Here is a 14,102-nt window from a genome sequence, read left to right on the forward strand (position 1 = left end):
TACCTCATTAAGGATAACGAGATGTGCTTGAGGGCTCTCTGCTTGCTGTGTCTACACACAACCATTCCTCAGTGTATGTAACTGGAGAGAGGAAGCAATCCTCTGATGTCTCCTCTTATGAGGGCCCATAATGACAGCCCCCCTCCTTAAACCTAATTACTTTTGAAAGGCCACCAGACTCTCACCTCCAGGGGTTAGGGCTTCAACACATGAATTTGGGGTTGGCGGACAATTCAGCTCACTGAACTTCCTCTTCTCCTATCATGATCCTAGGCAGTCTTTCATTCTGCATGCAGAATGCTAAATCCATCTTTCTTCCTGTACCGATGTCACTCTCCAATCCATATTCCCATTGTCCGCCAGCTTTACTTTCAAGCCATAAACTTGGCATCAGGAAACCAAACCCATCTCTGGTCCCTGTTCTATCTCACTCTCAGTGCAGCCACCAGAATTTGGGTGTTTTCTGTAATCCCTTAGTTCTATTGGAGATTCTGTCCCTGCTCCATACTCCAGGCTCTGGATCTCCTGATCCTTTCAACCAGGTACCTTGAGTATTAGCAGGCAGTGATATGGGCCCCACTTGAAGAGTAAAACACAAACAATAAAATAAATTTAAAAAATAAGCCGGAAGTACTAGCACAAACCTTTAATCCTAGCAACTCAGAAACCAAGGCAGGAATATCATAAGTTCAAGATTAGCCTGTACAATACAGCAAGAACCCTACCTTAAAATAAAATAAAAATTTCTATAGCAGACCATTTGCCTAGCATGCACATGGTCTTGTTATTCCCAACACTGAAAGAAAAAAAAGAATGTGAAATTTTCAGCAATTTTAGGCGATAAAACCTACACCAGAGTCAAAAGCATGATGGAGTTTCTGAAAAACAGTGCAACCTTCCCCACACTATGTGAATCCAGCAACAGGTGCTTTCCATTCCCTGATGATAACTTAACTTAGACGACACCTCTGCACATTGCTTTTAACAGGATACCTATGGGTCAGGCAAGGTTGGCTGAGATAGTGTGTTCCAGAAATAAGCTTACACAAGGAACATGTAGAAAGGCCAGGGATACTCAATCTTCAGAAGAGGCAACAAGACAAAATGATAAGCTCACACTGAAGATATGCCTTATAGGGAATGGAGATCAGGCCCTGGTTGACAGCACAGATGCCACAGTTCAAGAAGACCAGGATATGAATATATATTCTACCTCCTCTTAGCTGGGGGACCTCAGAAAAGTCCTACAACTTTTCTTAAAACTCCTGTGTACAAAATGAGAACAATAACATGACCTCAGAGCACAGTGATGAGGATTAAGTGTAACCATTTTTATGAACCCTTTAGTTAGCACTGCACCTGGCATCTCCATGTTGGCTAAATATTCACCAAGAACATAATAACTAAGAAGAATTCATTAGAAAAAGTCAAATTTCAGCTGGCCATTAAAAACATGCTTTTTAAATTTAGGATTGGGCAATATAAACTGGGTCTCACTAAATTACTAAAATCCCAGTTCTAGGTAAATTCAAACAAAGGCTGGAGAAATATTAGAACTGACCTAAAGCTGATAGAAATCACTTATGATGGCAATTTAGACATAGTGGTATCTGGAAAGAAGGACCCTTCCCTCTGTCCAGTGGCACTGCCAATATGATAGAACTGAAGAAAGGACTAGTGTCACTGTCATGGTAATCTTACCACTCAAAGGTCTTCACCTAAGGATCTACTCTTATTTTATCAGAAATAAATCACATGTGTCCTCCCAAAGACCAAAAAACAACAACAACAAAAAAATAGCCATCTTTGGTCATTAAAAAGTCGTTGCTTAAGAATATTCTCTTTATGGGACACACAAGAGTTCCAGCTTCTGCTTTGAGGAGACTGGCACATCAATTACTCTACAATAAACATCTATTCACTGCTGATACCCTATCTTCTTGTTCACACTAAAGATAACTGGGATTAGATCCAAACTCTCACAAAATGACTACATCTACACATTAGTCTTTTCCAGAAAAAAAAATCAGAAAGTCTCCATTTTGAAAATGAACTCCTCAAGTAAATAAGGGTTACTTGCCCCCTTAAAATGCTACAATGTTTCTAAGTGCCATTAATAAATAAAGGCATAATGGAGAAGGTACCCAGGTGTAGAAATACAAATTATTTTTGTAAATAGAAAAGATGGTGAACTAATTTTTTAATCTCCTTAAATTATCCCATAAAAACATCATAGAAAGTGGAATAGCAAAACCAAAAACTCATGCATTCACAACAAAGCTACGTGAAAGGTACTGCCATAAAACAAAAGAGAGGAGCCAATATAGCTACAAGGCCTGCATACTACCAGCAAAGATCAGCAGAAGCCAAGGAAAGAAAAAAGAATCCCCAACACTTTCTAGAACGGACAATAGGTCAACTTGAGAAAGGCAGTCAAAACTGACATGAAGTGGTACAAGCACCAGTTGCCAGGCAAAGACATAGGAAAAACCATACAGTGTAATGGTATGACACCATGTGCACTCCATGCACTAGTAAGCCAAAACTCCTTTCCAAGAAGAACTCACAATGAGAAGAAAGGGTTACTGGAAACAGGATCCAAACTGAATAGGCCAGAGACAACTAGGGAAAAGGAAACCTTGATTATAATGAAAAATGGGAGACCCAAAGGCAGGGGAGCAGAGCATTTTTTTTTAAATCATTTTGTTGGCGGGGAGAAAGAGCAAGAAAAGGGAGCTTTAGAGCTACAATGCTCAAAAATATCTCCAGACTTACTCTTTATTGTAAAAGAACAGGAAGACTCATTTCACCTGAATAACAGAAAGACTGTACCCAAATACCCAGTGTTAAGTAAAAAAGAATGAGAAGCAACATATAAAGAAAGAACGCCATGCAAACAAAAATGATATAAACCTAATGCAGCATCTTGAAGCAAATGAAAAGAAAACATGAAAATGATACAAGTATAGAAATCATAATTTAAAACTTAAGAAATGACTGACTGAAAAAATGAAACTTTTAAAAACTGAAAAAAAGACTCAGAAAGGGCTTTTAATTTCCTTTTCAGCAATGAAGAGAGAACTAGAAGGAGTAAAAGAGCAAAAAAGTAATTAGTACTTTTAAAGAATTAGGTGTTGGAAGGAAGTAAAAATTTCAAATAAAAAAATAAATGAAAGGTTAAAAGGATTTTAGGGGAAGTGACAGATATAGATTACAAAGAAGATACAATATACATACATTAGAAATGTCTAAGGAATATAATTAAAGTAATAAAACAGAACAAATACTAAAAACTACAGTTCAAGAAAACTTTCATAAAGTAAAAAAACACCTTAGATCTGGAAAATGTTCACTCACAATAGGCACAATAAAGACACGGTTTGGCAAAACTCTTGGACATTATAAAAAGAAAAATAATGTGGGTGCCCAAGAGAAAGGTCAAGTAACTTTTTAGTAAAAGAAAATAGAATTGCCATCAAACACTGACAGCAATGCTTTTCTCCATCATATTTAAAATATTTGGAAAAGAAAATGGAAACCAAGGATTTTCTATTCAGCCAAAATTCAAGAACAAAGGACACAGAGAAAATATTATAAACATACAAGAGCTCTTGCTCAGTGAGCTCTTGAATAATACAGTGGAGAAAGTGCTGCAATGAAGCATCATTATAAGAATTGGCAGTGATGATTAAAAATGTTTATTCGTAGAACTAAGACTAACTGATGGGTCTAAGGAAAATAGTAGAATACATAATGTCAACCTGATCTGACAATGTAGATACTGTGGAATATTTTAAAAGGTAAGAGGCACTGGAAAAAGCATACAAAAATGACAAATAATATATGAAAGTATATGAAAAATTCATAAGAAGTATATGAAAAATAATAAATCCACTTATTTCCTTATAGGTAGACTATTGAGTAAAAGGATATTATTTAAGATTAGATGCTGCATGAAAAAGAGGAAAAAGGAAAGAAAAGGTTATTAAATCATTGTAAAGAACCATTAGAAAACAGCATAAAAAAAGAAAAAAAAGTGAAGGAGGCAAAGGTGTCATTCAAAGGTACAGATACAATAATAACCTTTAAATGAGCTAATCTTTTTTAAAATTTTTATTTGTTCTTTTTTTGTTATACATGACAGTAGAATGTATTTTGACGTTATCATACATACATAGAGTATAGCTTCCCATTCTTGTGGTTGTACATGATGTGGAGTTACACTGGTTGTGTATTCATACATGAACATAGGAAAGTTATATCCAATTCATTCTACTGTCTTTCCTATTCCCGTTGCCCTCTCTTCCCTTCATTCCCTTTGCCTAATCCAATGAACTTCTATTCTTCCCTCCCCTCCTTATTGTGTATTAGCATCCGCATATTAAAGAGAACATTCAGCCTTTGTTTTTGTTTTTGTTTTGTTTTTTTGAGAATGGCTTATTTTACATAGGAAGACAGTCTCCATTTCCATCCATTTACTGGCAAATACCATAATTTCATTCTTCTTTATGGCCAAGTAAAATTCCATTGTGTATATATACTACATTTTATTTCTCCATTTATCTGTCAGAGGGTGCCTAGGTTGGTTCCATAACTTAGTTATTGTGAATTGAGCTGCCACAAATATTGATGTGGCTGCATCACTATACTATGCTGGTGGGAGCAAAGATACACTCATACATTGCTGGTGGAACTGCAAATTGGAAAGTAGCATAAAGATTCCTCAGAAAATTTGGAATGGAACCACCATCTGACCCATTACCCCACTTCTCGGTACATACCCAAATAAACTTATCTTATTCAGCCTCGTGCTTTGTCGTAAGGTTTTAAGCATATGAGGAGCTATAGGGTAATAAAAACAAAACAAAAACAACAACAATAAAACAACATCAATAAGTTGCCCATCCTGACAGCTTTTACAATTATAGTTGAAGCATATGGTTGAAGCTTCCTGCACATTCTCCATGGATCCCTTGTCTTTGACCATCCCAAGATAGTCACTGTTTGGAGTTCAATTCATCATTCTCATCCAAAAGCAATAGGTTGTATTAAGATAATTAAATTGGTAGTGTTACAACTTCTTTTATTCCTAACATAGGCATTCAGATTCATCCATGTTAATTGCGCTACTTCCCCAGCTCTCAGTGGACACTGCTGTCCTTGGGTGCATGTTGGACATTGGTAGGGTTGTCACTGTTTGTTACAATTTCAGACTACAGATATTATGGCATTTAGTGGGTGGGAGGGAGCCGAGCATCTTAATATCTCAAAATATTCAAGACAGTCATGAAAAGTGAAGATCCGGGATGGAGATGTGGCTCAAGCAGTAGCATGCTCACCTGGCATGCGTGTGGCCCAGGTTCAATCCTCAGCACCACATACAAACAAAGATGTTGAGTCCGCCAAAAACTAAAAGATAAATATTAAAAATCCTCTCTCTTTCAAAAAAAGAGTGAAGATCCTTCTCTTGTTCCACAGAACTTTCAGATAACTCAAAAGATATTAATTTATTCAAAAAAAAATCTGAGTGTAGAACTCTAAATTGAAGAGTTTGTTTTGTTTCATTCTGACAAGTTTTAAAGGGTCATCGATTTTTCCCCCAGGAATTTAACTACCACATAAATCATGAGAAAAGTAGGTTTAGTTTTATTCAGATCTTGACAGTTATAAACCAATTCAAAAAATTAAGTCATCAATGGCAACTCCACTCAAGGTAATGAAAACAGACAACAAAACATTCATATTAGTGTGTTCTTGTAGCTGCTGCGTTCATAATGATTCCATATACGCCTACCAATATGACTACTTAGCCCTGTTTCAAAATGTTGTGCAGAGGAAAATGTCATCAGGGATGACTCTTCTTGCCTCTTAAATCCAAACCTATTCATCTTATGCAGGTGTCAACAGCTAAGCTGTGTCTATCAATATTGTCATACTATGCATGTACATATTTAATTATACTTTTTACCCAAATTACCTTCCTTTATTTCTCCATTATATTACATTTAGGATACAATACTATTTTTATAAGTGATGTGTATAGATAGTTCAAGACTGTAAAAAAAGGAAGGATAAAATATTGGTTGTAAAAAAGGTACATTAGGTTTGATAGAGCAGAAAACTACTGCTAAATATAGATTCACTATATTAAGACAATGCAATATGTCTTTCAAATTTCCTTTTAATGGAATCTGTCACCCTCTTAGTTTTTTTTTCCTGTTACAAACAAAAGTGCTACAACAGACTTGTCTGTTTTGTCACTCATACAAAAGTCAATGCTTTGTAAATATCTTGAGTATTATTTAATACAATGCTTCCCAATGCACAAAGTTGTTGGTGTGCTTAATAAATCGTATTGATGTTTTCCTTCATACTTCAAGCTTTCAGTGTCTTAAGAAAACTTTCTTTACATCCAGGTCATATGTATAGTCTCTTATTTTTCTCTATTTAAGTTTTAAATCCTTGCTGTCAGGTTTCGTTTCTGTGTGTGTGTGTGTGTGTGTGTGTGTGTGTGTGTGTGTGTGTGTGTATTTCTGACAATTGATCATAGGGGTGCTCTTCCACTGAGTTACTGCCTCCCAACCCCAGGCCTCTTTATTTTTGCTTTGGATAAGTCTCACTAAGGTGTCCATGCTGACCTCCTGAGTAGCTGGAATGTGTCACCAAGCCCAGCTCAAATTTGGTTTCTTAATTCACATGGATTTTATATTTGTATACATGGGAAGTTGAAATTTATTTTCTTTATTTCTAGAGAGACAATCAATTATCCTGGTACCATCATTCCCAACCTAATGTACGATGCAGCCTCGTATATATCCAATTTCCATATCTGAGTGGTCTATTTCTAGACTCCCTAGTCAACTTCCTTGGTCTATATGTCCCTAAAAATATCACAATCTCTACTGCTCTAGTTTTAGAAGTTCTGACAAGGGCATGTACAGTGTTCTGAAAAATTACCTTATCTATTCTTAGTATTTTATTCCTCCATATATATTTTAGAGCTCACCAACTTCATTGAAAAAAATTAGAATTATTAGTGAAACTGCAGGTTAATCTAAGGAGAAATGGTATCTTTATTACATTGCTTTCCTAACTGTGAGCATGAGAGTAGGGTTTCTCAACCATGGCACTAATGGCTTTTGGAGTCACAGAACTCTTTGTTCTGAGAGACTCTCCTGTGCATCTTAAGATGTTTAGCATCAGTCCTGTCCTCTACCCATGAGATTCCAGGAGCACCTTCACTCCTAAATATGACAACCAAAATGTCTCCAGACGCTGCCAGATGTCACCTAGGAAGGGAGGGAAGTACAGAAGCACACTTGATAGAGAACCACTGCAGAGAATAAATACTTTCATGGTCTGTGACCACTTTAGTGACTTTTCTTTAGTGATTACATACCACTCAGATCAATTTTCTTTTCCCTTGAGCCAATCAGAGAAGGTAATTATTTTACAAAACTGTGCATTTTACATAAGTTTTCAAATTTATAGGCATAAAATTATGAAAAATAATCTCAGTTCCTAAAGTTTTCTTCATTATGTATTACACCTATCATTTCATTTCTAATTACCTTTCATTCGTTTTCTTTTTAAATCAATCTTACCAGAATTCAGATTCATTTACCAGTTTTAAAACAATGGCTTTGCTTTTAATGATTTTCTTGTATATTTTTTCTTTCTTAAATGTATTGTTTAAATGTATTCTTAAATGTATTTCCTTGTAGCTGTTACAATCACGATGTCTACTATTTTTTCTGCTTCTTAGCTTCCTAGTTTTGACAGTTTATCAACTTTCAATTTCTCATTTTAAATTATAAGTAATTCTTTTTTCATTTATTTTTTTATTTGTTATAACTAGTTATACATGACAGTATAATGCATTTATGCAGTTTGATATAACATACATAAATATAGTATAATTTCTCATTTTTCTGGTTGTACATGATATAGGATTACACTGGTCATGTAATCATATATGCATATAGGTTCAAAATGTCTGATTCATTCTATTATCTTTCCCACCCCAAGACCCCCTTCCCTCCCTTCACTCCCTTCTATCTAATCCAAATTACCTCTATTCTTCTCTAGCCTGCTCTTCACCCTCTTGTTGTACATAAACATCCACATATTAGAGAAAACAACCAGCCTTTGTTTCTTTGGAATTGGATTATTTGTGTTAGCATGATATTCTCCAGCTCCATCCATTTACCTGCAAATGCCATAATTTCATTCTTCTTTAAGGCAGAGTAATATTCCATTGTGAATATATACAACATTTTCTTTATCCATTTGTCTGTTGAAGGGCACCTAGTGATAGTTTGAGTTGTTCTTTACCTATTTCTAAATAATTCTTAATATTTAAATTAACTTTCATCCATGTGCTACTCAGAAATGTGTTGCTTTATTTCCCATTATATATAATTATATACAGGAGTATTTTAGCTAAATTCGACTTCAAATTATCATTTTAACATGTTCAAGGATCTTTGCAAAATACAGATTCCTAGAAATTTTAATGAGATTTCTGCTCTGATGATGGAAGTGGTGACACTGTATACAAGTTCATGATGTTGAAGCAAATTTGTTGTGTGTGTGGTTTCATAGTGACACATTGAGTCAGTGTTCTTTAAACTGAGAGTTCCAAATCACTATTGGGGCATGAAGTCAATTTGATAGGTTATGACCAGCAGTTTTAAACTAAGAGAGAATAGAAATTATCAAAGTGAATTTTTTTTTCACATTTTAACAACTCTGACATTGAGTAGCTCACACAATGAACAGCATGATATCATTTAATGACAGTATTTTTGTTTCCTAGTGGCACCAAGAAATAATGTCATATCATAATCAAAAGTGTCTTAGTTATGATAACATACAGTATGTATACACATAATACATTTTCTAGGTCACATATGCATTTCTTACTATGGAGAGCAGTCAAAATGTTGAAAAATACTGAAGTACATAAGTCAAATCTTTCATGTCTTCACTAAATTTTTGGTTCTTTCTATCAACTAGCAGAAGGGGATCTATAAAAGTCTACCATTAAAATTATGATCTGTCAATTTCTACCAAAAATTCCATCCATTTTTGATTGGGTGCTTTGAGGTTTGTTATTTGATATTGACAAGTGTTTTATATTCTCAGTAAAATGAACCTTTTATTTCTATAGTACCACTCTTTATGCCTAATAATGCTTTTGGTCTTCGTGTGGTTTTGTTTTCTTGATTGTATATAGCTACAAAAACTTTTTACTAGTATCTGTTTCAGACTTTTTAATTTAATTTAATTTAATTTTTATTTTTTGAAACTGCTGGGACTTGAACCCCAAGGCTTCAAATCCAGGATCTCATGCATGCTAGGCAAGCACTCTACCACTGAGCTACACCCCCAAATCCCCTTCTCTAACTTTTACCTGGTTTATGAAACACATTTATACTTTCTGTAACTGAAGAAATGTTGGTTTTGTTCCTACATTTTATTTTGCAGAGTATATACTTTTTTTCTGTGTCATTTACTTCACTTTTGTCATCTACTGAATAAGGTAAATACTCTAATTCTTTTTTCTCTGCCATGGTTTGAATCATATGTCCTCAATCTCTCCCATCAGCTCCCAAACAGTTTTAGACACCTCTAAAACATTGACTATTTTCTGTTTCCTCTCTTTCTGCTTTTGGAATTCTTAATTGTTCACAATGGAACTTATCCTGTCTTCCATGTCTCCAACTAAACATGAGAGACATGAACCACTTTGTCATACATTCTATATTTTGGTTCACTAGCTACTTCTGGTTTCTGGTTAGCTTAGCATATTTTTCACTACAAACTGTTCTCTGACACTTCCAGAAAAATATGACAGGGTGGTTCCTCACATTTACTTTTGTTTCTTCTAAACATCCCACTAAACTAGGAGACCAGGAATTTTTTAAGAAGAAAAACCCATTAGGAAAAAAATGAATGAGGCAACAAAAACAATTTTTAGAAGCTAGAAACATATGGGCAAGTGGGAATTGATTTAACAGACTCCAGAAAGCAAATGCCTAACAAAGCAGTGTGAAAGCAAAAAGGCACCCCATTTATACCTTAGGACACCCAGAAAAGGGGGGAATTGGTAAGACAATAAAATAATGAGAAGAGGAGAGTGTTCAAAGTCTATTTTAAAACAAAAATTTTCCAAACCTGAATACCCCTATGTAGAAGAATGAAGCTGAAGCTAGATCCCTATCTCTCACCCTACACAAAAGTCAAATCACAATGGATCAAAATCTTAGGAATTAGACCAGAAACCTTGCAACTGAAAGAAGAAAACATAAGGTCAAGTCTCCATCATATTGGTGCTGGCACTGACTTCCTTAACAAGACCCCTAAAACTCAAAAAAAGTAAAACCAAAAATCAATAAATGGAATGCCATCAAATTAAAAAGCTTTAGAAAAGCAAATGAAAGGATTAAGAGAGTAAAGAGAGAGCCTACAGAATGGGAAAAAAATCTTTGCTAGCTAATCTTCCTACAGGAGATTAATATACAGAAAAAAGAAACTCAAAAATCTTTACACCCAAAAAAACAAGTAACTGAACCAATAAATGGGCAAAAAAACTAAACTGAATTTTTTTTTAAATTTTAATATTTATTTTTTTAGTTGTACACAATACCTTAATTTTGTTTATTTTTTTTTTATGTGGTGCTGAGGATCGAACCCAGGGCCTCACACATGCTAGATGAGCATTCTACCACTGAGCCACAACCTCAGCCCAAACAGAAATTTTTCAAAAAAAGAAGTGCAAAGGACCAACAAATTCATGAAAAAATGTTTAACATCTCTAACAATCAGGAAAATGAAAATCAATTAAAACTACACTAAGATTTTACCTCACTACAGCAAGAATGGCAATGATCAAGAACATGAATAATAATAAATGCTGGGGAGGTTATGGGGGAAAAGGTACACTCATACACTGTTGGTAGGTTTGCAAAGTTGTACAACCATCTGGAAAGCAGTATAGAGATACTTCAAAAAAACTAAGAATGATACAACCATAGGACCCAGCTATAACACTCCTTGGTATTCATCCAAAGGAACTAAAATCAGCATACTATAGAGATATATCCATTTCTCTTTTATAGCAGCACAATTCACAATAGTAAAATTATGCTATCTACTCAGATGCTCATCAATAGATGAATGGCTCAAGAAAATGTTATATGTATGTGTGTGTGTGCACATGCTACTTTTATTCAGATATAAGAAAAGTGAAATAACAGCATTTTAAAGTAAATGGATGGAAATGGTGAAGATCATGCTAAGTGAAATAAGACAGAATCAGAAAATCAAGGGTCGAATGTTTTCTCTCCTATGAAGCAAGAGCAAAATAACAGAAAGAAAGCAGTGGGGGGGAATCAGATATCATACATATATAAGGAAGATCAGTGGAGTAGAACAAGGGGGAAGGAGGAAGAAAGGGAAAATTATGGAATAAATTTAACAAAATTAAGTTACAAACATATATAAATGTACCAAGGGGAATTTCACCTTCATGTACTAATTGAAAATAAAGAAGGAGTGAAAGGAAGATCAATAGAGTAGATGAGGGGAAAAAAAAGGGGAGGGAGAAGGGGAGGAAAAGTGAGGGGGAATGGAGATCATAATCAAATTCCTTACATTTTGTCAAAAAGAACCCAAATACAATGTACAATTAAAATGCTCTAATTTTAAAAATCCAAAATTTTTTGCAGTTTTCCAGATTCCCTCCCCAACTCTCCACAGAAGGACAATACCCACTCAGCCACAATTCCCCTACCAGACACTTAGAGAAAAAATGCAAGATTAGGGCCTAGATGCACCAAAATGGAATTTACCAACAAAAGAGACCAGCTACATCATCCTACAGTAGACACCAACCACAGCTCATAGCTCCCATCAGCATTTTAATTGCTCTTTTTTTGTGGGGGCAATACCCAAGATTGAACCCAGGGGTACTTAACCACTGAGCCACTTCTCCATCCCCCCACTTTTTTTTCTTAAGTGCCTTGCTAAGTTGCTGAGGCTGGTTTTGAACTCATGGTCCTCCTTCCTCAGCTTCCTGAGTCACTAGAATTACAGGAATGCTCGACCACACCCAGCAACCCATTCTTAATATAAGCAGATATCTAAGATCACCACTCACAGGATTCATCTTCTAACAAGAACTAAATCTTAGAGGAAGACAGTGCAAGAAATAGAAAAGTTTCTTTAAAAAAATCAAAAAATTTCCAGAATATAAGAAAGGATCTATTTTAAAAATCCATATATTAAGAGATGTACAATTTTTTAAATGAGCACACTCATGCAATTAGAAGAAAAAACAAAACTCAATGGTGAAAATTAAAAACTCAATAGAAAAACAGGAGGAGTTGAGGAAATTTCATAGGAAGAAAAAACAGAACCTAGGGGTACCTCTGGAAAAGAGATCGCCAGCACAGCAAGGCCCAGGAAAAGGATTAGGATTCAGAATAGTTTAGGACTTAGACAGCAACACTAGAAATTATAGGAAAATAGAGTAAAACCTTCAGACCTCGTAAGGACTATTATTTCCTCCCCAAGAATTTTTTATCCAGCCATTAATCAAATGTCAGGATTTTTAAAGACATTTCAGGCCTTGCACAGCTTGAAAGTTACATTTCCCATGGGCCTGTTTCTAGGGAGCTAAGAGAAAATATGTACCCCCCTCCACCATCAAGAGCGAACCGAAGAGAAAAACCTGATATCCAGAAAAACGGCAGCCCAACAAGAAAGAAAAATAAAGGTAAATCCTCAAAAAACATAGTAAAGAGAAATGCAAGGATACAGCTGTGCAGTAGAAAGGGCAACCAGAATGGATCAGCAGTACTCAAATGGATCCAAATGATCATTCTGCAAGAAGAAACAAGTGGAATTATCTGTGCATCTGTAAGTATCTCAGAGAAGTTGAGATTAGAACAGAAAATAAGAAGTAGAGCTTAACAAGAAATAAATACACAGAAAAGTAAACACAGGAATAAACATATTAAATCCAGAGTAAAAAAAAAACTGTGCAAGAAAGAAGTAATCATGCTCCACTGATGGCTCAATGAGTAGGAGTCATAATAATAAAAAAAAATAGTTATTTTGCATGAAAATAACTTCATAAAATTAGTGTGATTGTGTGGGTCCAGGAGAATATAAGAATAAATCACCTTCTTTCATCTTAGGAAGCCAACAAATATTGTTTAACCTTAAAAAAAGAATCAAGAATTAGCATTAGTAGCCTGTTATTGTACACATACAAGTAAACAAAGAATTAACTACATAAGTAAAGTGGTTTCTAGTAAAAGGACTAGAGGGAAACAGGAGAAAGAATGGAGATTGTTATAGTTCTTAATTTTTTTTGTGACTACATCCAGGTTAAACCTCAATAAAAATATCAAAAATACATTGATTATTTTCCAATTGCTCTGTTCAGTCTTCTTTAGTATGCTTAATTCATTTTAATTGTCTATCATATTAAACATACTTATTTTCAGATTTTGTCAGACAATTCTCTCATCTGGAATTCATTTCTTATCATGCTGTTTATATGGCTGTCAATCATGGGAGACCCTTTTCCTGGGAACTCTCTAATATTGGCTTGTGAGCTTATCTTTGGTGTGGTTACATCTGTGGAACACCTGCAGGCCTTTGGTCAGTGTTCTGCACCTGCTTCTTTCACATGCTCCAGTTGTATTTACAAACTAGGACCACATCCATGTTAATAGCTCAACAACATTAACTGAGATAGCATTATGGGTTTCCAGGTAAAATAGAGTGTATAAGCCTAGAATGTGCTGGGGTAGAGCACTTGCCTAGCATGAGTGAGATGTTGGGTTCCATTCCCAGCTCTGGGGTTCCAGGGGGATCTTTAAGGGAAAAAAACCTGGAGTGAATGCCTTGACATGTCTCCCTGACCCTTCTTCAAGGTGTAGGCACTCATTCCCTCAGCTGCACGGAGTGAGTTCTGTGACAACTGTATCCCTCTCTTGGAATGTGGAACAGTCCTCTGCTAAAGGAAGTTGCCTCCCAAGGTTATACGTGTCCCTGGAGCAGCCTATACCTAGGACCAGTCTGGTCTC

The 14,102-nt window shown here is 35.3% G+C and overlaps 1 pseudogene; it reads right to left on the bottom strand.

The window, feature by feature from the left end:
• LOC143389830 (uncharacterized) overlaps positions 1 to 14,102 on the bottom strand; it is a 192,430-nt pseudogene that overhangs the window by 163,301 nt on the left and 15,027 nt on the right.

Source organism: Callospermophilus lateralis, unplaced genomic scaffold (genome assembly GCF_048772815.1).
Source record: "Callospermophilus lateralis isolate mCalLat2 unplaced genomic scaffold, mCalLat2.hap1 Scaffold_66, whole genome shotgun sequence".
Lineage (NCBI taxonomy): Eukaryota > Metazoa > Chordata > Mammalia > Rodentia > Sciuridae > Callospermophilus > Callospermophilus lateralis.